Below are 25,927 nucleotides of genomic sequence, written 5' to 3'. Positions count from 1 at the left end.
TAGGTTCAACTAGCCACAGTTTGAAAAATATTTTTTAAAATATATGAACTCTAAAAAGTAATGCTTGATTTTGCCATTTTATATAAGGGACACTATTTTACTACATTACTGTATTTAATGGAACTTGAGCATCCACGGTGGGGATGGCGGTGTTTGTGTGTCTTGGAACAAAACCCCAGTGGATAGGAGTGGCTCACTGTAACACTAATCTGTCCTCTTTGAACCTTCACAAGTTGGGATTCACTGACAATGCTGCTAGCTCCCAAACCCTACATACTGATATTATTGCTACCAAAAAAGCTGCCTTGAAAGATAATAACTTTAATGCAGAATGTTTTAATGGCTTGAAAAGTGACTTTGTTAAAACATTTAAGACTAGAGTGAGATCTCATGTCAGAAATTATGAAGTGTAGGATAAGATTTCAGAGTAGTATCTCTCTCAAATCTTTTTATATGAAGGTGAACAGAAAGTGATTTCTCTTCAAACTTCATTGTCCAAAACGTATCATTTTAACAGGAATCTGAATACATCCTGCACCATACAGTGAATACTTTCCAAGTTATGTTATATATTCTTTGTGTCAAACTTCTCCTTGAAGCTGTTATTGTTTCAACAACTTCAGTGGAATAACCTTGGTTCTTAAAATATCTCTGTTTAATGTCCAAGCCAGATAGATGTAGCGACCCTGGATCAGGATGTAACATTGGCCCTTGTCTGAGGAGATCCTTGCAAATTGCCAGTCAGCGGTTTCTTTACTAACATCTGCAACAGCAATGGAAAGTGTGGCTGTTTTGACAACCAAGGAGCAATTAGTACCACTGTTCCTTTTTCCTTTTGGACTTTTAGAAGGATTCTTTGAATGATTTTAATGGAGGAAGTATGTAATGCAGACCTTTCGACGATGACTCTGCCTCTGTACTTCTGCTTCCATCTAAAGATTAAAATATTTTAAACTTTGTATTCACGCCAGGGCAAACAAGTCTATTAGAAAGGGTCCTAATTTTTCATTCACTACTTGGAACACCTCTGTATTTGAGCTCTGTTCTCCTGGATGTATCCATTTCTGCTCAGATAATTCACTTTTTCATTTACTATTCCTTGTAGATACTGCTGACATGGATTTCAGATTTTTCTCCACCCATCTGAACAGCTTGTTGGATTCTGTTATGAGAGGAAGGGACTGCAGTCCCTGACTGCAAATGCATACCTTTACAGTCATGTTGTCCATGCAGATTTGCACATGCTGACTTTTTACACATTATGCAAAATTCACTAAAGCTAACCTGACAGCCTTGAATTTCAAATAATTGATATTGTTGGGTTTTTTGTTCATTGAAGTCCAAATTCCTTGGCTGATTGATCAACACAATAAGCCTCCCAACCTGTTATGCTCACATATGTTGTCATTCATACTTTCTCTAAGTCTGCCAGTGGAACACCTCTGTATAAATTGGCAGGGTCTAACTTCCACCTCAACTCCTCCTTTAGTGAAAATGGAAGCAGTACCTGATAATGACCTTTGATTTCTGTAGACCTTTGGTGTGGTATCAAGTACCTTCTGAGGCCTCTTGTATGACACCTGCCCCAAGGTATCTGCTGAATTGTTGAAATCAGAATACCTGTTATTTTTGCCCACAACATCTCATATTGGCTGATTTCAATGTTAATAAGTGACCTACCAAGCATTCTCATTTTCTCCCTTCTCTCTTGGGATAAAGCTAGATATCCTATTGTTGTATTGATTTGTGCTTCTAATTCCGTTAGTGCCGAAGTGGGCAATAAATGGCTCTTTTCATAGTTCACTAGAAAACCACAGTTCCAAAGTTTGAATTGTCAGTTTCAGGTCCTCCAAGATCTTACCCATCAACCTGATTTTTAACAATATGTTGTCCAGATAGGGCTATAAATGCACTCCCTTTTGTCTGAGATAGGCTATCAAGAGTGGGGCTATCAAGGGAATTAACACCTTTGTGAACGTGCTGATACCACACAGAAAAGATGTGGCTTGAACTGAAAATGGTTTCCCTAAAACTGAAACCAAAATATTTCCTATCATGTGCTGCCATCGGAATATGGAGATATGCTTCTTTCAATCTATTGACACCATCAGATCTCCAATATTTTGTGTGAATTTACAGCTGACCATTTGAAGAAACCTGTTTACTGGTTTACAGCCTACCCTCTTTTATTGTCTGCAACATCTACATCTTGAATCTTCTGTACCAGATGAAACCATTTAATTACCTGAGAATCAAGATAAGTCCGTAGATCCCATTGCTTTTGGAAATGGTAAAAAAAAAATGGAACAAACCCCTGAACTTTTGTGCTGTGTTGGTACCTCCTCCACTGCTCCGATTTCCAGTAAGGGTTGGAATCTTCTTCAATGCAATTGCTTGCTTTACTTAAGACCCAATATATTGATGAAGGAAGATACCTTTCTCAGCTTCATATGGAATTGAACAGCGTAACCCCTTGTAACCACCTCTGTGACCCATTGGTCTGTTGTTACCTACCTGCGGCCACATGAAGCTAACAGAAGCAACCTCCTTCTCACTGGGACTATCTTTTTGTTAATATTGAGGTCTGCTCCACTTAGCGGTTGAAGAGGCTCCTCAGCCCTGCCCCTGGTGGCTATAATCGCTCTGTTAATTGAATGAAATGTATTCAGATGAGATTTTAGTTCTTGGTAACAAGGGAGCTGCTCCTCCCACCGCCAAACTACCTGTTTCAAAATGGCATCTGGAACTGGCCGCTTGAAACTTCAGTGGTGGTGAGGACTCCCTCCCCAATTGCTGAGAACAAGGTTTTGCTTCTTTTAAAACTTTTTCTCCCTTTTTCTTATTTTTATCTGCTTTCACCAATTCCTGTTCCGTCCCCTTTACCTCCTGTTTGTGTTCCGGCTTTCCCTCTTTTGCAGCCATTTTCTCTGTTTCGCTCTTGCTTGATGTTAAGAACAGCTTTTTAGAATCTATTTTAATGTCTGGTCTTTTCTCCTCACCAGAGACATGCTGGGCAGTGGTCATCTGTGCGGTATCTCCACTTGTCTTTTTGCATCCCCTGATCTGCTTTGTTGGTGTCAGTGGGATTTTTAACCATGGTTTGATTTTATTTTTATTTTTTGCCATCCTGAATTGCCTACTCAATGACAATTCCCTTGCCATCTTTTAAAACACCCATTTCCTTTTCTTTATAGGCAAAAATACTACTGACATGTTGGGAGAGGGATTTTTGCATCTGGTTGGCAGGCAGGAGAATTAAAGACTGACTAGGAAGGAGAGAAGTCTTAATGGACATAACTGAAAAGAATATTGACCTCTGCACGGTTGGCAGGTATGCAGGCTTAACCCATCAGTGGTGGATTGCTCCTTCTGCCATCCCGAGATCAATAATAATAATAATACCTAACATATACATACCACACTTTGAGTGTCCACAGTGTTTCTCATACATTAGTTCTGTAAACATTGGCAAAATGGTTTTGCAGTAGTTCAAGCAGTAGTTTGCATCACTCTTGTTACCACTATGTCATATTCCTGACAAGATACATATGAAAATGCTAATTTGGAGGTAAACTCTTTCTATAAATAATACGTATGCATCATCTCTTGTTTATAGGGTCAAAATACCTTGGATCCCATGCAATGGGATAATTTTCTTCCTCACCCTTTTGGATAGACATTTGCAAAATGGTGTATCAGAGAGGATACCTGAAGCCCTTGTTGGTCCATAAAACTTGCACGTGTATGTGGGATCCCCCCCTCCCCCGTCAATGCTCAGTCGTCTACAAAACGAATACTAGCATCTGAGTTCATGCCCTGGTATACTGCTGCAGTAGTAGATAAAACTGGGTCTCATCCCTCTGATCAGCATAGAGATAAGAAGCAAAGAAATTTCATGATGTGGTTACTACTAAATACGACCAAAAATTGAGAAGGGGAAATACAGTTTCGCTCAATGAAATGACATTGCTCTTAAAGGGATTTCTAATTGCAAGTGCATATTCTTTTAAGATCCAACAATGAAGCTCTGTGGTCTTTTTACACTTTACTTATTTTGATTTAAAAGTCACTAGAGAGCAATTTAAAAAAAAGGAAACTGTTCTTTGATGCCATATGCATCAGTGTACTCGTTCCTGACTTATTTGTGAAATAGCAAAGAATAATTTGATAGCAACTTCAAAATGAAGCCCTGCTACAGTTGCTTAAAAGATACTGTCACTGGAATATATAATTACAAATGACTCATGACAACTTAAATGTGCTGATGGTTGTTTTTAATACTGAAGATAAATATTGTGGGCATTTAATGCTAGTAGCTGAATGATTATGACTGCCTTAAACCTGAAAGTCTATTTCCACAGTTAGTTGAGCAATAAACCTGGTTCTCTTCTCTAGCTTCTGCCTATATTCAAGTACACAGTTTTGTCAAGGATGCCTGTATTTTGATGTCTTTTGTGTTTAATGCATGCCTTTTGTGTTAAAATTTTAAAATGCAATGAGATATAGTGGTCTTGAAATGTATTGGATTGACACTGTTCTCATGGAAAAATGAAATGTGATGAAACTGAATGGTCTCAGTTTGGTCAGCAATCCCAGAATCAAGCTTTGCCTTCTAGAGTGAGTATGCCTTCTGTCCTCTGTCTAGTACCAGCTTTTTGGCAGAGACTAGAGATTTCTTGCATTCAGCTTGCTGTGAAGAGCCTGTGTGTACATGCAAGATGACTGAGCCACAAATTCAGTACTAGCCCTAGAAATGTAATATAACAAGTTGTCTCCAACTCCTGCCTAAAGCTCTAGGGAAGTAGGAAAACAATTGAGTTCTTCCGGATTTTCATTCAATCTCAAATTAGACTAGGATTATTTGTGTTTGGTTTATGTAAGGGGGGGAGTTTTATCTTTATCTATAGTCAGTCTTTCCCCAATCTATAATTCTCTGAGGCCATTTAGTACTCCGAAGACAAAAATTGCACATAACCTCTGTTCTACTTCCTGTCTGCCCTTTCTTAGAAAATTTTTGTTGAGTTTTATTTGTTATGGGGTGGGGTAGATTTAGATGCACCATACAAGTCCTTTGCTGAGTACTCCTTTTCAAGTATTATCAAAATCCTGGGAGAAGCTTTTATCTAAGGAGAGATACTGTGGGTGGTAGGATGAAACACATAGCTAGCAGCAAATATATGTTTCAGAAAAATAGACCTTTTCGGTATAGGAGAAAAGGCCTTTCCAAAACACCAAAATGATAGGGGTTTTCTTCATAGGGCAACAATCAATAACCGTTCCCAGGGAGAGCAGTCTGCTACTGGATTCCCACAAGTTCATGGTGTCAATCAGCAGGGTTTTGTTCTTCTGCATAGAATGTGGCAATTTTCGTGCCAAACATTGGCTGGGATAAGGGGAGCTGGCATCATTAGATGCTGTTCTTCCAGAAACAACATGCCCTGCCCCACATAATTTGAGAACTGAGGACTCAAAGATACTTCAGAACTCTCCCCATCACTGCCTTCTTAGTTGAAATGTTGCCAAGTGTTTGATTTATAGGTTGTTTAATCCAAAAGCTAGAGCTTTTATGTTTAAACCACTAAATTCTGGAGTAAGCCTATTGACCTAAGGGCAGTTTGTATAATTTCCTTTTAGTGAATTCAGCTGAACATTGCTGCATACAATAGCCATTTACATTTTGGTAATAGTATTTTGGTTTTATTAAATCCACACTTCGATTTTTTTTTCAAATTCATTCAGACAGGATGGCTTAAAAACCTTGTAGCAATGGCTTGACACAAAAGGTGACGATTTTAGAGATGCACTGCTTGTAGACAGCTCTAGGTTCAGTTCTTGGCATCTCCCATTTAAAAGTTCACATGTAGGGTAGAGGGGGGAAACTCTGCTTTTGTGGCCTTGCCAAAGCAGTGCTGGGCGGAGTAGATAACACTGAGCGAGATGGACCAATGTTCTGCCTCAAAGGGAAGTTCATATGAACTCGATTATGTGGCTGGAGTACAAATGAGAATGGATCTGACTTCAAGGTGTTCCAAGCAGATGAGGTTCTTAGTACCTTCCTGTAAATTGTGATGGAATTGCAGGTCCTTCTATGTTCATTATTCTTTCACTGTAATTGCTGCTTCCCTGTTTCCCCTTCTCACTGTGCAATAATAATAATAATAAAAACCCCGAAGATACCATTTGTCACTTGTATCTGGTTTTTTGTTACAACAATAAGTCACTTTACTTTGAGGAGAATTCAATCGAAATGAGACTTCCATATTCTTGGTTAAGGTGGTTGGCACTTCTACTGGTAAGTAGATGGGCAATGTATTCAGAACATTACATGTATTTGCCCTACATATCTGACATTTCTGTCTACATTCCTCAGACAAAAATCCAAGATTTAAATAGAATGAGAGCTAGTTATGAGATCTTAGTTACCAACAATGAAGCATAAAATACCTCTGTCAACCCAACATCAGTATAGAGCTTTGCATTTAAGCAAGAATGAGCCCATTCTATATTTTCTTGGAATGCAAAATGCCACTTGATTGATTATAGTTGAGTAGGCTTGGGCTGCAGCATGGGTTTGGATCTAGGCATCAGAATCATACCTGCCTGTGGATGACAACCCATTCATAGGCCGACTTGCCTAATGGATGATGGAAACCCATTCGCTCAGCTGGGTAGAACTGGAATGACAGATGCATCAATATATTTGGGGTGTGTGCTTTGCCTGACTTCTGGGAGTGAAGCAGAGCCCTCTACCCTTGAACTAGGTGTGACCTGGTTGCTGACAGACTTAAGGTCACTTAAGGGACTTCCCTCATTGGTTATTCCCCTTCCATACTGGATGCAGGCTTCGCTGGCCTACATTTGCTTTCCAGTAGCCATGAAATGGCCAGCAACAAAGGCTGTCACAGCAACCCATTGAGTCCTAGGGCTAGTGATAGGAGCTGGTCATGTAGATATTCAGCCTGTAATAGTATTTTGATGCCTTCCATTTCTATCATCTATTTTGTTTGCAGATAGGAGAGAAGCTGCTATTTGGACATCTTAGAAATAAAGCTTCACCAAGAAAAAGAAATATAAAATTGAGTGTACAGTATAGATAAAGCAGGAAGCCGCCTATAATCAGTTCAGTGTAAGAGTAAACAGAATACTTAACGTACAAGTATTACATACTGACAAAGTTAGTCTGTTCTCAAAAATAATTCCTCTGTGCCTTGCCTCATGGATGAACTTTTTATATTATGAGACCAGCAATCCTTGGATTTTCTAGGAAGTCTGCCTTGGAATATACCAAGATTTCTTGCTGACCATATTCTGCTTGGTGTATTTTAGGACAGTGCTTCCTCAGTTGTGTTATGTGGGGAACTGGTAGGTTTTTTCTCCCAATATACCAGGGATGAGCACTGTATTTGTGCCTATTGGTTACAACTGTTTGTTTTCTGTAAACTTGGCACAGATGAACAGTCAATATCTCACAGCCTGGCACCAGTCCATAGGGCACTTCACATTTTTTAATAATAATCTTGGTAAATCCCACAGAGCACTCAATTGTATTATAGGGTATTATGCAGCTGCTTTTATGCCAGGATGTGGAATTCCATCCCTGCCCAGTGATACACCTTCAGTTTCTCTGAAGCAGCTGTTGAATCTGTTGGCCATTTTGTGTGTAGTGTGATTTCACTGTTTGCCTGAGTCATAAGTTCTTGTTCTTGTAGTGTGAAGAGGGCATCTTTGCTGTGAGCCTTGCTCTCCCACACTCTCTAAAGGCAGGGCTTCTTGAATAATTAACTCCCTCTACCCTACATGGCAGAGCTAACCTCTCCTCAATTCATATGTCCAATGTCAAAGGAGACATGCCTAGTGAGAAGGACTCAGATTCATACACGTCCTCTAGAGGGTGTTCATGTATCCAATGTCAGAGGAGACAAACCTAGTGAGGAGGACTCAGATTCATACAAGTCCTCTAGAGGGTGTTCATGTGTCCAATGTCAGAGGAAACATTCCTTTTGAGACCTCAGCATGGTTCCCAGGACCTACATAGGTTTGGGTGTTTGAGAAGAATATAGCCTGGCAGAAATAGGCTCCATGTCACATCCCTTTCCCTATAAAGCTAGGAGGAAGAGCATATCTCCTCCACTACATGGTCCAATACGAGTTCATCCTTAGCCGCCTCTTAGACAGGAAAGAAGGGGCATTCTCTCTTGAGGGGAAAGGCTCACCAGAGCACACCACTACACTCCAGGCTACCTAACACTGAAGGTGCTGAGAAAATACCAAAAATAAGTGTTAGAGTCAGGCAGGATGCTACAGTTGCCATGTTTTCTAAGATTATTGCTAAAACTGGAAAGTGAATGGGCACACATCTTCATCAGTTTTATGCAAAATGTTTTTATTCTCCACCTGCTGAAACTATGGAAGAATTCAGGTCTCATTTCAAGGGCCCTTTTTCCCAGGGATGGGGATGGCATCCCTCCAAATGCTGAGGACAAAAAGTTAAATCCCTGTTTGCACAGGACTCATGAAGGCAATGCCTAGCTTCTGACATCTATTGTGTGCCAGTGCTGCAATTACATAGACAAAGGATTTATTCCCCCAAATACTGGGAGAGGGAATTTGAGTCTGTCAAAGCATTAACAAATTCACTAAGGTATTTGTCTTTATGACAGATGCCAGTCTGGATTCAGTATAGTTTGTGTCTAATACCATGGCATCTCGAGGTAACACCTAGAAAGCTGCTTTGGCTAAAGAACTGGAATACCAAGTCTAAGACTATTTTGGCTACCTGTCTGTGTAAAGGTTCAAAAATGTTTGGGGATGAGATCGTAGTTGAGAAAAAGTACAAGAACAAAGCATTGCTTTCCTTGCCTCCCCAAAAGGAGACAAAATCATTAAAATCTGGCATTCAGTCCTTTCGGCCTTAACTGATTTTAGATGCTGATGGTTCAGGCCTTTTAGATCCAACTGGAATAACTCCTAGACCCCAGCCTAGATAGCAGTAGCAGCCACCAGGGTTCAATAGGATATCTCAACTCACTACCAGCAAACAGAATCAGAGATAGTCACCAACAGCCCCAATGACTCGAGGCAGCTCTCAGTGGGAGCCCACCTCTTACACTGCTTACTACTGGAAGAGACCTGTTCTGGTGCATGGGAGTGCAGGATGGTAGTGGAGGGATACACCACAGATTTTCTTTGCATTTCCCTGAAGTGCTTTCTTCAGTCTCATGTGTCAGCCAATGCCCAATATCATCAACGCATGATTTGAGCCATTACTCATCTGGTGCAGAGCAGGGCCATAGAACCTGTTCCTCCTAACCAGAGAGGTCACAGAATTGTATTCCATTCTTTTTTTAATGGCCCCTTCCCCCAAATGAGGATTGGTGTCCAATTTGAAATCTAAGATTTCTTCTTCGTGGTCTCTGCGAATCATACAAATGGGTTTCACTGCGCCTGCGCAGTGCTGCTCGGAACCTACTGGAATCACTGGGCAGAGTTAACTCTGCAACATATTGAAACTTTTTGGCGGTAACTCCGCCCACCCGTTATAAGGCCCCTGCCTTCCCGCTCTTTTCCCCAGTTCCTTTTTTCCGCCGCGCTAGCTGCTTCAGGGAACTTTCGCTTGCTTTGCTTGCTTGGAATCACTTTCGCTTTTTGACCTCGGACTGTATCTTGACCATTCTTTGTCTCCCGCCCCTGGTAACTTCGGACCTTCGGACTGTTGACCTCGTTTAAGGATTCTCCTCTGGCTTTGACGACTTCGGAAATGCCTGCACCTTTCAAGAAGTGCGACATTTGCGGGGGCAAAGTGCCCGTCCATGACCCGCACTCCTCCTGCCTGCTGTGCCTGGGCAAGGACCACGACACCAAGGCCTGTCTGCTCTGCAGATCCCTCTCCTCCCAGGCCCGGAAAAACCGTGAGTCCCGCCTCACTTCGGCGATCGCCCTGGGGAAGGTGCAAGAGGGAGGCTCGCGGTCATCTTCCGTTCCGCCTTCGGCGCCCGCCGCCTCATCCTCTCGGGCCAGCGTGTCCAGCGTGGGATCTGGGAGAGCTGCCGTGCCCAGCGTGGTGTGTGTCCCGGCCAGGACCCCTTCCACCACCTCCGATGTGGCCCGTGGCTCCAAACCGCCCAGTGCCACCGACAAACCCTCCAAGCGCCCCCACAAGTCGTCGGGGACTGAGGGTACCGAGCCGACCTCCAAGGCGGGGAAGTCGGAGGCCTCGCGTCCGACAAAGGCCACCGAGCCGGAGGTCCATCTTGCCTCGCCTTCATCCTCCAAGGCATCCAAGGCATCGCGCCACGCTCCGAAGCCAAAGGAGCTGGCTGGGCCTGTGGAAGGGGCGAAGTCCCCAAGGCCTTCGTCGTCGGCAGCGGCCGCTGTCCTCCTCGACCTCCCGGACAATCCATTCTTCCCGGCGGAGGAGCTTCCCAGGCCTGGGAAGAAGAGGCACCACGACAAACCCGGTCGTGACTCTGCCTCCAAAAGGTCCAAGCCCTCCAAGGATCGACCCGCCACCGATCCTCCCAGCAGCAGGGCTCCCAGAGACACCACTTCCCCTCGCAGTCTTCCTCCTCCTCTGGCCGTCGCAACTTCCCGCCTCGGTACCGCAAGTCCCGCCGGCAGGACACCGACCAGGGGAAGAAGAGAGCCTGAAGGGACGCAGCGCACTTCGTCTCTCCTTCACCCCTCTTCTTTTTGGACATTTTGAGGCCCTATGTTAACACCTGGGCCTCCATAACATCGGACTCATGGGTTCTCAACATCGTCCGCAGGGGTTATGCCCTCGAGTTCCAAGAGCTCCCTCCAACCGGAGCCTTCATGTCCACTTCCCCCTCGGACACCCTTCTCGACGAAGTGCGCACCTTGCTTGGTAAAGGGGCAATCTCCCCTTTGCCGCCTGACCAATGTCCTCGGGCCTTTTTCTCCAGGTACTTCACGGTACCGAAGTCGGATGGGGGCATCAGGCCCATCCTGGACTTGAGACAATTGAACTTGTTCCTTGACTACCGTCACTTTCGAATGGTAACCTTGGCTTCCATTCTGCCTCTGCTCCACCAGGGCCTGTGGTTCGCGACCGTCGACCTGAAGGACGCCTACTTCCACATCGGGATCCGAGAGTCCCACCGGAGATTCCTCGCCTTCGCTGTCGGCTCCTCCGCGTACCACTACAACGTGCTTCCTTTCGGCTTGGCCACGGCTCCACGAGTCTTCACAAAGTGCATGGCACCGGTGGTGGCATACCTTCATCAGAAGGGCTTCATGGTCTTTCCCTACCTGGACGACTGGCTGTTTGCAGCCGAATCCCAAGACGAGCTGCAGGAGGCAGTCTCATTCGCCTTGCACCTCTTGGACTCCCTCGGGCTGGTCGTCAACAGGGAAAAGTCCCACTTTACACCGACCAGGCAGATCAAGTTCATCGGGGCCATCCTCGACTCCGAAAACTGCCTAGCCGTCCTCCCTCCGGACCGGTTTCAGGCCCTAACAACGTCCCTCAGGCCGTGCATCTCCCACAGAAGGGTGAGAGCCAGAGACGTCCAAGTCGCCCTGGGCCACATGGCATCGACAACATTCGTCACCCCCTGGGCAAGACTTCGTCTTCGACCTCTCCAATCCTGGTTCCTCTCCGTCTTCTCTCCGTTGGAGGACCCTCCTTCAAAGTGGCTCACGGTACCGAGACCGGTGGCCGCTTCCCTCAGATGGTGGCTAGACAGCTCCAACGTCTGCGCCGGGATGCCTTTCCATCAGCCCCAGGCACAACTGACTCTGACAACCGATGCATCCCTGGAGGGATGGGGCGCCCACCTGCTCGACCTTGTCGTCAAAGACAGGTGGTCCGCACAAGACAAGCTCCTCCACATCAACGCTTTGGAGATGCTCGCAGTGGAGAAGGCCTTGAGGGCATTCGAGTTTGCTGTCACAGGGAGAGTGGTCCTCCTGAGGACAGACAACACCACCGTGATGTACTACATCAACAAACAAGGTGGTACCAGATCCAGGACCCTGCTCGACCTCACGCTCCGCATTTGGGATTGGTGCATCCAGAGACGCGTCCTCCTCCAGGCGATTCACCTTCCCGGGGAGGACAACGAGCTGGCAGATCACCTCAGCAGATCTCCATCGGTGTGCCACGAGTGGAGGCTCCATCCCGAGACGGTCAGCGACCTCTTCGACCGGTGGGGAACCCCCCGGATCGACCTCTTTGCGACCAGGTGGAACAGCCACTGTCCCCAGTTCTGCTCCAGGAAGCGATTGGACGGATCCCTCGGAGACGCATTCGCTTTCCTCTGGACGGGGGAGCTCCTCTACGCTTTCCCTCCGTTCCCTCTCATCATCAGAGTGGTGTCCAAGATGACAACGGACCGCTCGCATGCGATCCTGATCACCCCGTGGTGGCCGAGACAGCCGTGGTTCGCATCCCTTCTCTACCTCTCCAGGAGATGCTTCCTCCGTCTCGACTCTCGCCCGGACCTGCTGTCGATCCAGGACGGACGAATTCTCCACCCGGACATCGAGAGCCTGCCGCTGGTAGCCTGGAGGATTCGGCCCTGACTGCCTTGCCGGAGGCAGTGAGGACGGTGATCCTGGCTGCGAGGAAACCTTCCACCCAGCGCTCTTATGCCCTGAAATGGAAGAGATTTTGCCTCTTCCTTAACCAAAAGGGCTTGTCTCCTGCTCAGGTGTCCACTCCAGTGGTGCTGGAGTTTTTGATGGCACTTTTGGATGAGGGGTTGTCCCTCACATCCATCAAGTGCTACTTGTCTGCCATTTGTGCCAAATACCAGTTCGGGGGGAGGGTTTCTTTCTTCAAAGACCCCTTGGTGAAGGGGTTCCTGAAGGGTTGTGCCAACCTTTATCCTCCTGTGTCGGCACCAACGCCGGCTTGGAGCTTGGAGTCGGTACTGTCCGCCCTCCAATCCAAGCCTTTTGAACCGATGGCCACAGCGGACTTGAGACTATTGACTTGGAAAACCGCTTTTCTTGTGGCCATCATCTCTGCCTGCCGTGTGGGCGAACTCTGTGCCTTACGGAGGGACCAACCCTTCCTGAGGTTCCACAAGGACAAAGTGGTCCTCCGTACGGACATCACCTTTTTGCCGAAGGTTGTGTCTGCTTTCCACATGTGCCAGGACATTGTGTTGCCCACTCTCGCATCCAACCCGACGTCGGATGAGGAGTGACGCCTTCACTCTCTTGATGTCAGGAGAGCACTGGCGTTTTACCTGGACATAACTGCTGCCGCCAGTCGGTCCGAGAGACTTTTCCAATGCTACTCGGAACCGAAGAAAGGGTTGCCTGTGTCTGCGCAGAGGTTCTCCAAATGGGTGGCTGGTACCATCCACCTCTGCTATGAACTGTTAGGCAAACCTCTCCCTGGCAGGGTTCGGTCCCATTCCACAAGGTCCATGGCAGCATCCTCTGCATTCCTGTCAGGGATTCCATTGGAGGATGTCTGCAAGGCTGCTGTCTGGTCCCAACCTCTGACTTTTATTAAGCACTATAGGTTGGACACCAGGGCCATTTGAGACGCAGCTTTCGGGAGGGCTGTGTTGGTTTCAGGGTTGCATTGATTGCACTACTGATGTTTTGTGTTTACTACACTTGTACAGTTGACACTGTTTTGCATTTGTTGAATGTTGACTTGCACAAGTTCTATGGGATCGGTCTTGCATGACCTCTGTTCCCTCCTCAGGTTTAGCAATGTTATTGCTATTTGATCTGTGCATGAACAAAAGACTGACTCCTTTATGGTTCAAGGTGTTTTTATTGTAATAAATATACCCTTGGTTCACCATAGCTTTGGTTTCAGGACACTCCCTCCGCCGTATACCTTAGCTTGTCAGTCTAAACCCATTTGTATGATTCACAGAGACCACGAAGAAGAAGGACAGGTTGCTTACCTGTAACAGTATTTCTTCGAGTGGTCATCTGCGAATACATACAAATACCACCCGTCCGTCCCCTCAGTGTCCTGCTTACATTGGCTCTTTCCATCGCCTGCTTGGCGGAAAAATTGCGGAACTGGGGAAAAGAGCGGGAAGGCAGGGGCCTTATAATGGGTGGGCGGAGTTACCGCCAAAAAGTTTCAATATGTTGCAGAGTTAACTCTGCCCAGTGATTCCAGTAGGTTCCGAGCAGCACTGCGCAGGCGCAGTGAAACCCCATTTGTATGTATTCGCAGATGACCACTCGAAGAAATACTGTTACAGGTAAGCAACCTGTCCATCTATTGGTTTGTCAAAAAACAGAAGTTTCATATGCAAACTTTGCATATGATCCTGGAGACTATTCATGATTGGGATTATCTGGCTTTTTCCAACCTCTCAAGGTATATTTAAGCATATCTGCTTACCTGGATGACCATTATCAGTACTGAGCCCTCCAGTTTGGCCTGTCTGCCTCTTCTTGGGTGTTTACTAAAGTTTTGGTTGCACTAGTCATGCATGTTAGAGAGTGCAGACTGCATATGTTTCCATTCCTGAACTGTTGATTTGCTCACCTTCCTTTCCAAGGAGAATATGCAGATTGCTTGCAATGTCATAGTTTTGTGGTTAACAGAGAAACAAACTGTTGAGAGGCTACAATATCTGGGGAGTATCATAGATACCTAGGGTACATAGTATTTCTTCCACCAGAAAGGAGGAAGAAGTTATAGGCTGTACTCAGAGAGGCAGTTTGTTGCCCATTAATGAACTTGACTAGCCAGGTTGTTGCTACTCTTGGTGGCATGTAGAACTTGTCTTCCATGGGCCAGGTTTTACCTGAGAGATCTACAATGGTATCTCCTGCCTTACCAGAATGACATAGTAGAGAAGCAGCAGTGGGCAACCTCCTTTCCCCCAAAGTTGAGGATATCCTTGAATTGGTGGCTGTCCAGGGTCTGAATGGGGATGTCCATTCAGAAGCCCAGGAGAATAATGTTACTGCAGACACCAGCTTTAGTGGTTGGGAGGCTCACTTCAAGGGACATTTGGTTCAGGATCCTTAGTCTTTGATAGAGAGTGACTGCAATATCAATTAGTTAAAGCTGTGGACAGTCTGTCTGGCACCGTTGAGCTCTGCTCCAGTGTTATAGGGCAGTTGGTCAAGATGGATAACATATTGGTAAATGCCTACATAAATTCAATTTTGGTCCCAGACGAAAGAGGCAACACTACTTTTATATTGGGGAGTGTGACACCTCAGTTCACTGAAAGCAGTGTGTGTACAGGGTTAGTTGAACTGCCAGGCAAATTGAGCAGAGAAAGTGTGAATCCAGGAGAATGGAGTCTCAATTATCTTGTTTTTCACAGAGTGAGTCAAAGATTTGGCATCTCTTGAAAAGACCTATTTGCTTCACCAGAAAACAACCAGTTTCTCAGGTTTGTGTTAAGGTTTTGGACAAGGAGGGGGGGCTGGCTTTCAACGCTCTGTCTATTGCATGGCTGAAGAGGTTGCGTTACACCTTTCCATTGATATCCTTGCTCACAAGGGTACTGAGGAAAGTTTGAGTGGAAAGGGAGAAATTGATTCTTGATGACTTTGCAGAGTATGGCCAACTTACTGATAATGGGAAAGTAGCTGTTCTCTCTGGGACCAGACTTGTCAAGTCAAAAAGGGATACTTCATCTAAATCCAGGTTGGTTACAGTTATGCACTTGGAGGTTCAGCTGGAAAAAAATAGGCTGAAGGGTATCACGATGATGTCATCAAGATCATTTTGTTAGCTAGTAAGGCATTTTTATTGGACTACTTGGCGCCCTTTTTTATAGATGGTGTTAACGTAAGGGTGCGATTCCACAGTCTGCTATGGTGGGGTCACTACTAGCATTTTAACTGCCTGGTTTGGATAAATACTCTGAAGCAAATATGCTGAAGCAGCATGTGTCTGCTTTATGGTCTATTTTGAAAGAAAAGAGAGGGAAGGTGCTTGTATCTTATCCCTATGTTCAGAGTTTTTTGAGGGGAGTTTCATTGTTACATCTTCCTACTGTTCACCACTTTTCCACTTGGGATCTTCATCTGGTGTTACAGGCATTATTAATAATGACCTCTTTTGAACCACTGTGATCAGTGGATCTCACATTTCTGATGTGGAAGGTCTTATTGTTAGTAGCTATTACTTGTGTGTAGGGTCTCTGAGTGGCACAAGTTGGATGTGCATAGAGATCTAAAATTTTATTTGGATAGGACATTTTTTATTCAAATTTATGCAAATTTTATCAAAAAATTATAGCTTCCTTTTATAAGTCAAACTATTTGTTTGTGTTGTTTTAGGACTAAAGAAAGTGTTGGGAGCCACTCTGTCTAGGTGGTTGAGTCTTTGTATTGAGAGGGCTTACAGGTGTAGTTTGGTCCCTGTTCTGGAAGGGATTCAGGCTCATTCGACAGCAACATTAGCCACATTTGACAGTTCCAGCATACTGCTTTTTATATCAAAATGGGTATCAATGCCTGTATAATACCCATTTCTACAGTACTATTATGGTAGTTTTCAGGTGTTAGACGATTTAGATAGGTAATAACACAAGCAAATAACGTAACATCTATTTCATATTTGCTTAATACAGGTAGGCTGCATGGGCAGCAATGAAAAAACACAAAGGTATGCAATCTACGCATTGCACTTGTCCTATAGTGTTTCATGATACAAGTGGTTTTTTAAGACCTTAGTTGGTACTTCTCTGCATTAACTACTTCGGGCAAAAATTGATTTGCATCCGTTTGACTTACAAAGAGCCTGATTAGGGTAATGATCATCCTTATGCAAGAAATCTCTCTTTTAGCTGTTCTTTATTTATCTGCATGTACAGTATGAATATTAAAAAAATACTCTCCTTGTTGGTTCTGTTCTCATTAATATTATGCACACCTGAAGCCCTTCAGACAGCCAAATCAGAAAAGTCAACTCAGCATAAATCACCTAAGTAATGATGAATAGCTTTACATCTTAAAATAAGTATCGGATCGCATTGGTTGCTGATTTGCATAAATAGGATTTTGTTGACACTTCACTTACTTAATCGTAAATTGCACTGCTCCAATTGCTGAAATGCCTGAAAAAACTGAACTCCTTGACTTGTAATTCTGAGAACAGCAAACATTCTTAAAATCATAGAATACTTTTAAAGGCTTGTCTATTCTTTGTCATCTTGCATATTATGGGCTGTAGGGTAGCCTCAGGCAAATATTGTGCATAGAAAACAGCACAACTAAACTTATTTCTGTTGTTGGTTTTCAAAACAATCAACCCTTCAGTGACAGGAAGCAGATGCTAATGAATCTACATTTCACAAGTGGATGATAGCTTTTTTTGCTCACATTTAATTTGTTACATTGACTTTTTAATGAAAGAATTTGTGAAATGTGATTTAGAGATTAATATAAAACCGACAGAAGGTTCCCCCTCCCTTAATTTGCACTACAAGAGTTTGCAATATTCATATATTAAATATTTGGTTCTCTTTCTGTTCTTTTAAGAATAGTGATTTTACACGTGAGATGCAAAGACAAACAGTGAGGGTTTTTGTTGTTGTTAACTGTGTTCAATTGACTTTGACCTATGATGGCCCTATGAATGAGAGACCTCCAAGTCACTCTATCTTCAACTGCCTACTTCGTTCTTACAGATTCATAATCATGGCTTCTCTGATTGAATCCATCTATTTGGTATACATCTTCCTCTTTTCCTATTGCCCTCAACTTTACCAAGGATTACGGTATATCTTTTCTAATAAGTCCTTTCTTCTTATGATATGGCCAAAGTACGACAACCTCAGTTTAGTCATCTTTGTTCCTAGGGAGAATTCAGGCCTAATTTGCTCTAGGACTAATGTATTGGGTGTTTTGGTGGTGGTGGTTTTTTAACAGTCCACGGTATTCTCAGCACTCTTTTCTAGCACCACATCTCAAATGAGTTCATATTCTTTCTATCAAGTTTTCCACTGTCCAGCTTTCACAACAACACATAGAAATAGGGAATACTATGGCGGGGACCATCCTAACTTCCAAGTCTTCCAATTTCTTAGCTGCAGTTTCTATTCTGAGTGAGGACTGAGCCCGAGGAAGGAAAATCTTGAACTATTTCTATGTTTTTGATATACCGGTTAAATACATACAATGGTAGAATGCCCCATTTCCAACTGGAAACCGTTCTGGTTCTCCATATACTGACCTAACAGTAGCCTCTTGTTCCAAGGACTATCAAACATTGTGGCACGCTCATTTTTTAAAGAGCAATCCATAGTTTTTCATGATCTATACCAGCAGTTCCCAACCTGTGCTCCGTGGAGCCCTTAGGGCTCTACGAGTCAAAAATCTTGGGAACTCCTGATCTATACAATAAAATTCTTTGCTAGTGTCAATAAACAACAGTTTGAACTTATTTTGAAATTCCTTAGTACAGCGGAGCCTTGCCATATGCAGGGGATCTGTTCCGGACCCCCCCTCGCATAAGGCGAATAACGCGTATGCTTCAATATAATGGGGCTCGTGCTTGCGGCGGGGTGGCACGTGTGGGCGCACGCACCATTCATTTAATTGTCGCGCGGCTTCTGCATAAATCGGAAGCCATGTATGGTGCGCCTGCGTATGGAACAGGTGCACTGTATGTTCCATTATCTAGCTTATGTTTGCTATATGATCCCTAATGTCTCTTCCTTTCCTGAACCCCACTTGGAATCTGGCATTTCTTGCTTTGTATATGGTAAGACCCTTTGCTGCAGAATTTTGAGCATCACTTTGCTTGCATGGGAAATTAATGGCCCTGTGATTACTGTGAGGTGAAGTGGGCTAATTTAGTAGGGCATAGCAAAAACAACTTTACAATCCACCATGAGATTTAGTCATGGAGCTCACTCAGGACAAACTGCTGCCTTTCAACTTGTAACAGGGCTGTTGCTTTTTTAGATATTAATCAAGTACATTTGAATATAATACAAATGTAACAAAGCAGCAATAGTATGGGGCCAAAGGATATTGATATAGACAATAAGAATTGGATCATATTATTTTATTACTCTGTACTATCTTTTATGCCACTGTCTATGTGACAAGCAAAATATGGTATCTTCCAAAACCCATATAACCAACCAAAGAAGTTGGTTTGCGCCAACCATATTGAACATTATACATGTTGCAATCCACTGGATTCTTCATCAGACAAAGGTGTTAAAATCATACAGGAGAGAGAGAGGGAGAGAGAGAGAGAAAGAAAGAAAGAAAGAAAGAAAGAGGCAACGTTAGTCAAAGCCTTGCATTTGGTCAAGATGTTGTGGTAGTTGTTCAAATGATGTGGAAGGGTATTCATGTAGGTGGACCCCTCCTCCTTCTGGCCATGGGGTAGTGGGAGACTCAGTACAAGAAATAAACTTTACATTCCATTAGGAAGACAGAAAGCTATTACCTTTGAGATTCAGTTTGACTCAAATCCTGACATATATGTTAATGCTCAGCTCAATTCTTATTGAGCTGGGGCAGCATATTTGGAAATCTGAGAATGTAGTGGCTGCTCTCACAAAATGGCTAGCAATGGTCAGGTGAATTATGGTGCACCTAATTCCAACAAAGCATACAGGCAAGACTAAAAGAAAGGATAAGAATAGCAATAGCAATAGCAAGTACATTTCTATACCGCTTATTAGTGCACTTAAGCACTCCCTAAGCAGTTTACAAAGTGTAAGCTAATTGCCCCCAACAATCTGGGTACTCATTTTAGCGACCTCAAAAGGATGTAAGCCTGAGTCGAGCTTGAGCCTCCTTGGCTGGGATTGAACTTGCAACCTTATGGTTTGTGAGTGAGTGGCTGCAATACAGGCATTTAACCACTGTTCCACCATTCACATGCTCCAGCCTCACCTGCTTATCTTTTCTTTTCCCGGGCAAGTGGCCATGTTTCAAAAGAAATCATTGAGTTCTAGTTCTCCCTTTCAATGACATTTATTATCTGAGAATGCCACATGGTGCTCAGAGGCATTTTGAGAAATAAAATTGACAGTGTATAGCCTTTCTTATCACCTCACTGTTAAATACAGTACAATAAATAATTTTATTTATAAATTCAAAAAGGAGAGGCAGTCCATCCGCCAAGTGCCAAAGGATGCATCTGTGGTCACAGTGGCACACAGGGAACCTCAGAAACAAGATATTGCTACAAGCCACAACCTCTTTTCTAAGTCTAGAATAGACAGGAATTTACTGGCTTCTCAAAAATTTTGGACTCAGTATGGCTTTCTACAAAATGCTTGGCAGCTTCCTATCCTAGTATCTAGAGTGAATGATAAACAATGAGTGCAGAAACACTGGGTTATGCATGGGTAGACACTTCCACTCTCAACCCATTTACTGACTAATATAATATTAGTCTACAATTTGACTTTAGTTAATGTGATCTGGAATGGAAAAACAAAACAGAAAAAACATAGATTATGTAGTGGGCCCTTTGTGTCCACTGGAGTTTGGTTTCAGGACCTACCATGGATGCCAAAATTTGTGGATGCTCAAGCACCATTAAATGGCATAGTAAAATGTCTATAAAATGGCAAAATAAAAGTTTGCTTTTTGAATCTGCGGATAAATAATCCATGGATATGGATGACCAACTGGATAAATTGTATAGGAGATGGTGCAAGATAAAGTTCTTGTGGCCCAGTCATTAAAACAAGTAGAAGTGTATTGTGCATGTGTATTTTTGTGTGCATTTGCTTTGAAATTGTCTACTTATGGAAAAACCCTGTACATTTCATAGGATTTCCTTAGGCAAGGAATATTCAGAGGTAGTTTGCCAATTCCTTCCTCTGAAATATAGCCTCCAGCACCTGGTATTCATTGATGGTCTCCCATCCAAATACTGACCAGGGTTGACTCTGCTTAGCTTCCACAATCAAATGGGATCTGGTGCCTTCAGGGTATGCCTAGCTTGTAAAAGACCAACACAGTGGAAGTGCATTTAAGAGAGGAGCACAGATCATGTTGCCTTCTTGCTCTGATTGGCCTATAGTCCCCACCATCATTGGCCTCACTGACTTTAAATATTTTTCCTGCTATTAGACAGAGAGCTTTAAAGTTCCTCTTTTCAGCTGCTCTTTTCTTTACAAATCCCGTGAGTACTGAATTTCACTGGCAGTTAGAACACAGCAGTACATAACTTCATATATAATATTAAAATTACATTGAAAATTTGGGAAAGGAGAGTAGGGACTATGTGCTAATATTTTCATAATTACAAAATAAATTTAAAAAGCGAAGTGTGCTTTGGCATGAAATTGTGATAAATGTGAAACACATGTACATTGGCTTTAAAATTAACTATGCAAACAATGCTAAAGATCCCAGTATGTGACAACTGTCAGGCAATAGAACAAATGGGTAAGTCACAACGGGGAAACAAAATAATACACAGCAGTGAAAATTTTGATCCAGGGATAACACTTGATAGGGTTTTGTTTCACTGTGTTATGTGACTAGAGATTCTTCACAAGAGTTATTTTATTGATAAATATACAAGTAGAACATAGTGGAGATGAATACTCCCCTAGACCCTGCTATTCTGCAAGAAATTCTCGAAGTATTCTTGCACTTCCAATAAATTGCAGCTGCTTTTTTCCTCCCCAATTCTTTCTTTCCCCTTCCCTTCAAGGAGCAAAATGGTCCCAAACTGTTTCACTGCCTCCTCCATCCATGTTTATGGGCATTGATGGGGTTGTTGTTGTTATGTACCTGCGAGTCCATTCTTATGCCAACACTATTCTAGGGTTTTCTCAGCAAGACTTATTCAAAGGAGTTTTTTCCATTGCCTTCCTCTGAGGCTGAGAGACTATGATTTGCCCAAGATCGACCAGCGTGTTTCTGTGGTGGAGTAGGGATTAAAAACTTGTCCCCAGAGTCCTAGTTCCCCACTCTAACCACTACACAACATTGGCTTTCTTTGTATTGCACACACTGAAAGCAGGAATTAGATTTACAGCTTTCAGAAGAATTTCTGCCTTAAGTAGTTCTTGCTGATGTGTTGATGATACAACATTGAATCATCATTGATAGTTTGCAACAGCCAACCTGGAAAGGATGTTCTCAAAACACTGTAACAACTTGATTATGTTCATCCTTATATATCTAACACTGAGCTCCTACACAACTGAACATCACATAACAATTCACCACATGGAACTCCCATCACCAGCCCCAGGTTTCACTTAGCTGATTTGGTAGCATCTTACCAATGGTTATTCCATCACTGGTGAAGAGCAGGGGGGATTTGTGAAGGGTCTGCCTATGCCCCTGCCCAGAAGAAGGGCAAGGACATCTATCAAGATCTGTTAGGGCCCTTTGGAGATCTCAGTGGATGATATAATCAATCTACAGTCCCATGGTGCCACTGCCAGACATGTCTCACATGCAACAGAATGACTAGGGGAGAGCTACTGGAGTGACACAGGGAGTCGGGTGGAGGAGCTTTGGTGGGTATAGTAGGATGAAGGGAATACCAGTCTCTGAATGACCTCCCAAAATACATATGCAAGCATAAAATGGAATTACGCTTGTGTATCACACTAGCAGCATGCTGGCTTAAGTGTGCCTGTTCTTCAGAACACAAGGCATTACAAGAAAATATTAATCTGTCAATATAAAATTTTGTTCCAGCAGGTCACGTCTTTGTTCTTGAAATCATTTTCCAGTTCACTCTGGAACAAATTAATTTCAGAACGCATTGCAGTTCAGCCACTGGAAGTCATTACTTAATTAGAAATTGTGTGGTTCAAGGGACAGTGTCTGTGATAGATGGTCTGATGATACACCAACACCTGAATCAGACTCTTCCATCCGGACTGAAAGGAATGCTCTGCACTGCAATTTAAAGGAAATGATGGCTTCAGGCCAAAAGCTGAATAAAGTTGCCATATTTTAACTTGGGCATTACTTGCCTCTGATTGCAATGCAAATTAGGACTTTTCATGTATTTAGAAACATCTCTGTATTGCCAACAGAAATTGCAGATGAGAAAATATTTCCATAACATTTTTATTGATGATGATGTACTGCTTCTAATTAAAATAAAAAGCACTACATAAGTACAATAACATCTAAAATACAAAAACATTGATAACTTTATTCACCAATCAAAATGCACAAAACTTTCCTTTGGAAAGGCAGTAAATAAATAAAATTTGTTGTTGTTGTTGTTGTTGTTATATAATGCAAACTTTTGAAGCTCCACTGGCTTCTTCATCAGGCAAAAGTGTTTAAAAACATACAAGAGAAAAAAAATATATAAAATGATTATGTTAGTCACAGGCCTTCATTTTCTCAAGGCTCTGTTGTTGTGTTGTTCTGTGAAGGAATATCTGTGCAAGAAGGGTCCTCCTGCTTATGGCCATGTGGCACTGGGAACAAACCATTTCAAAGTCCATGAGATAAATTTTGAATTCCTTAATAATCCAAAAAGGTACTTCTTCTGCTTGCATAGATATCCCTCCACAGAACTTCACAACAACAACACCTTGAGAAAATGCATGCCACAATCTGGGATCTTTGTGGAAATATAACAAAGTATATAGAGAATATATATGTACCAAAAAACAAGTCTCATCCACCATCAGTACTAGTTAGACATGAGTAAAGCATGTATGTTTCTCTCAGGAGAGAGAAAAAATCAAGAAGGAAGTCCTTATCAGAGAGATCAATGGACTTAATAAAGCTGGCAAGAGTCTCTTGTTTTCAAAAACCCACTTGATTCCATGGGCAGGATGGCATATGAATTCTCCAATGAATTTTGAGACCACATCATTTGTCGATAACAAACAATTGACATTATGCAGTGAAACTTTCTTGGTATTTGAAAAATTATTTACAATGGAGGACTCGGCATCAACACCTAAATATGGCCGTACCTTTTACCCCATGTAAAACAATTGTGATTATAATGGATATAATCACCGGCTCAGGAGGTCACTGTAAAAGTCCATTTCAAACCAGCTTCAGGACAGGATATGGAGTTGAGACTGCCATGGTTGCCTTAGGTGATGACCTCCATCTAGTCAGCGTCAGGGATAGTGTGACCATGTTGGTGCTATTAGACCTCTTAGTGGCTTTTGATACAATAGATCATGACACCCTCTTTGATCGCCTGAGAGGGTTAGGAATTGGAGGCACTGCATTGCAGTGGTTCCATTCCTTCCTCTCAGGCAGATTCCAGAGGGTGATGCTCGGGTACAGTCTCTCCTCAAAAAAAAGAGCTTAATTGTGGAATCCCTCAAGGCACTATCCTGTCTCCGATGCAACTCAATATATATATGAAGCCACTGTGAGAGATTATTTGGAGACATAGGGTGGGGTGTTATGACACCCAGATATATTTCTCCATGTCTCGGTCTTCAGCTTCAACTTCAGATGTCTCTCCTCTCAATGAATGTCTTGAAGCAGTAATGGACTGGATGAGGAAAAACAGACTAAAGCTGAATCCAGACAAAAAGGAGGTACTCACAGTAGGGGTCCCTAATCCAGGTGTTGTGATACAACCTCCAAACCTAGATGGGATCACACTCTTCTCTAAGGACTGTTGTTTGCAGTTTTGGGGTGCTTCTTGACTCGTTGCTCCAGATGACAAATCAGGTAAGTGCGACAGTCAGGAGTGCTTGTTATCAGCTTCAGCTACGCCAGCTGCGTCCTTTCTTGGATCCAGGGGACCTGGCAACTGTGGTACATGCTCTGGTAACCTCATGACTCAACTTCTGCAATGCGCTCTACATGGGGCTACCCTTGTGCTTAGTCCAGAAACTTCAGTTAGTGCAGAATATGACAGCCAGGTTGGTCACGGGAAAATCTAGAAGTGATCACATCACACCGGTCTTAAAATCACTCCACTGGTCACTTATTGGTTTCCGGGCACAGTACAAGATGTTGGTTATGACCTTTAAAGCCCTACATGGACTGGGTCCAACTTATTTGCGGGATCGCCTCCTTCCATACAATCCACCCCGTGCACTCAGGTCCTCTGGGGGAAAATTATTGCAACCTATAAAGACCAGAGGGCCTTTTCTTCTGCCACTCCCAGACTATGGAATGGCCTGCTGGAGGAGATCCATTACTAGCTTTAAAATGTCTGTCAAGACAGATCTCTTCCGACAGGCCTTCCCCAAATAGCAATCCCGGCCTTACACCCAATATGTTTACCCCATCGACTGCCCTGTGCCTAATCCCTCCTTGTCTGTTTTAATTGGATTATTCTATTTTGAGATTATTTTAATATTTCATTAATTCTGTTTTAGAGGAGGGAAGGAAGGACATATTGCGATTTTGTATGGAGTTTTAATATGTACGCCACCTTAACTATCTTTGATATGAATAAAAAATAAATTTAAAAAATTAGCTTACAGCTTAGGCAGTATGAAGCAGTATATAAATGAAGCTGCTATTGTTATATAAGTGCTTCCCTTCCCCGATAATTAGCAATGGCCAATCTACAAAATCACAGAACTTAAGTTCCAGCACTTAAGTGAAAAAGGTGAAGCTGCACATTGTCACTTTCCCAAATGGCCCAATATTCAACAGGAATCTTGACATCCGTTAAAATATCTTGGTTTGACTTTCAGGCTGGAACTGACAATGTACCGGCTGTAACATTACGTGGTGGAGGAGGACACTAATTGTGGAGACTTTCAGTCAAATTTTATTTGAACTGATGTTAAATGCTGCCTGGATTAAAGGAAGCTTGGGATATTCCACATGTGTCCATATGCTGCCTTTCTGGTAATTGCTTTGACACATCGGTCTGAGTTTAAAGTTCAATTATGTACAAATGATGAGCAGTTGATTGGTAAAATGTACAAGCTTTTGTTAAAATGGGAAAAGGAAGAGGAACAGCTTAAAATTACCTGATAAAATGGGCACAATATTTTGGAACAGTGGGGAAATGTGACTGAGTTGTTTGAAATTTACATTGTGCTATGATCACAAGTACATT

At 43.1% G+C, this 25,927-nt stretch overlaps 1 protein-coding gene across 3 annotated transcripts in view; it reads left to right on the top strand.

Annotated features, from left to right (window-relative positions):
- Positions 1 to 25,927, top strand: part of PDK3 (pyruvate dehydrogenase kinase 3) — a 91,312-nt gene that overhangs the window by 60,939 nt on the left and 4,446 nt on the right. The window contains exon 12 of one of the 3 annotated variants that reach the window (XM_042460746.1): positions 3,617 to 6,181. The exons of 1 other annotated variant lie outside the window; for it this stretch is intronic. The gene's annotated coding sequence lies outside the window, so the exon portion shown is untranslated. Of the gene's footprint in view, positions 1 to 1,105; positions 6,182 to 25,927 lie in introns of those variants that run through there. One more of the 3 variants, XM_042460745.1, reaches the window with a different exon arrangement.

Source organism: Sceloporus undulatus, chromosome 3, assembly GCF_019175285.1.
Source record: "Sceloporus undulatus isolate JIND9_A2432 ecotype Alabama chromosome 3, SceUnd_v1.1, whole genome shotgun sequence".
Classification (NCBI taxonomy): domain Eukaryota; kingdom Metazoa; phylum Chordata; class Lepidosauria; order Squamata; family Phrynosomatidae; genus Sceloporus; species Sceloporus undulatus.
The sequence above is the reverse complement of the archived record's forward strand: the minus strand, read 5'-3'. Positions and strand labels throughout refer to the sequence as shown.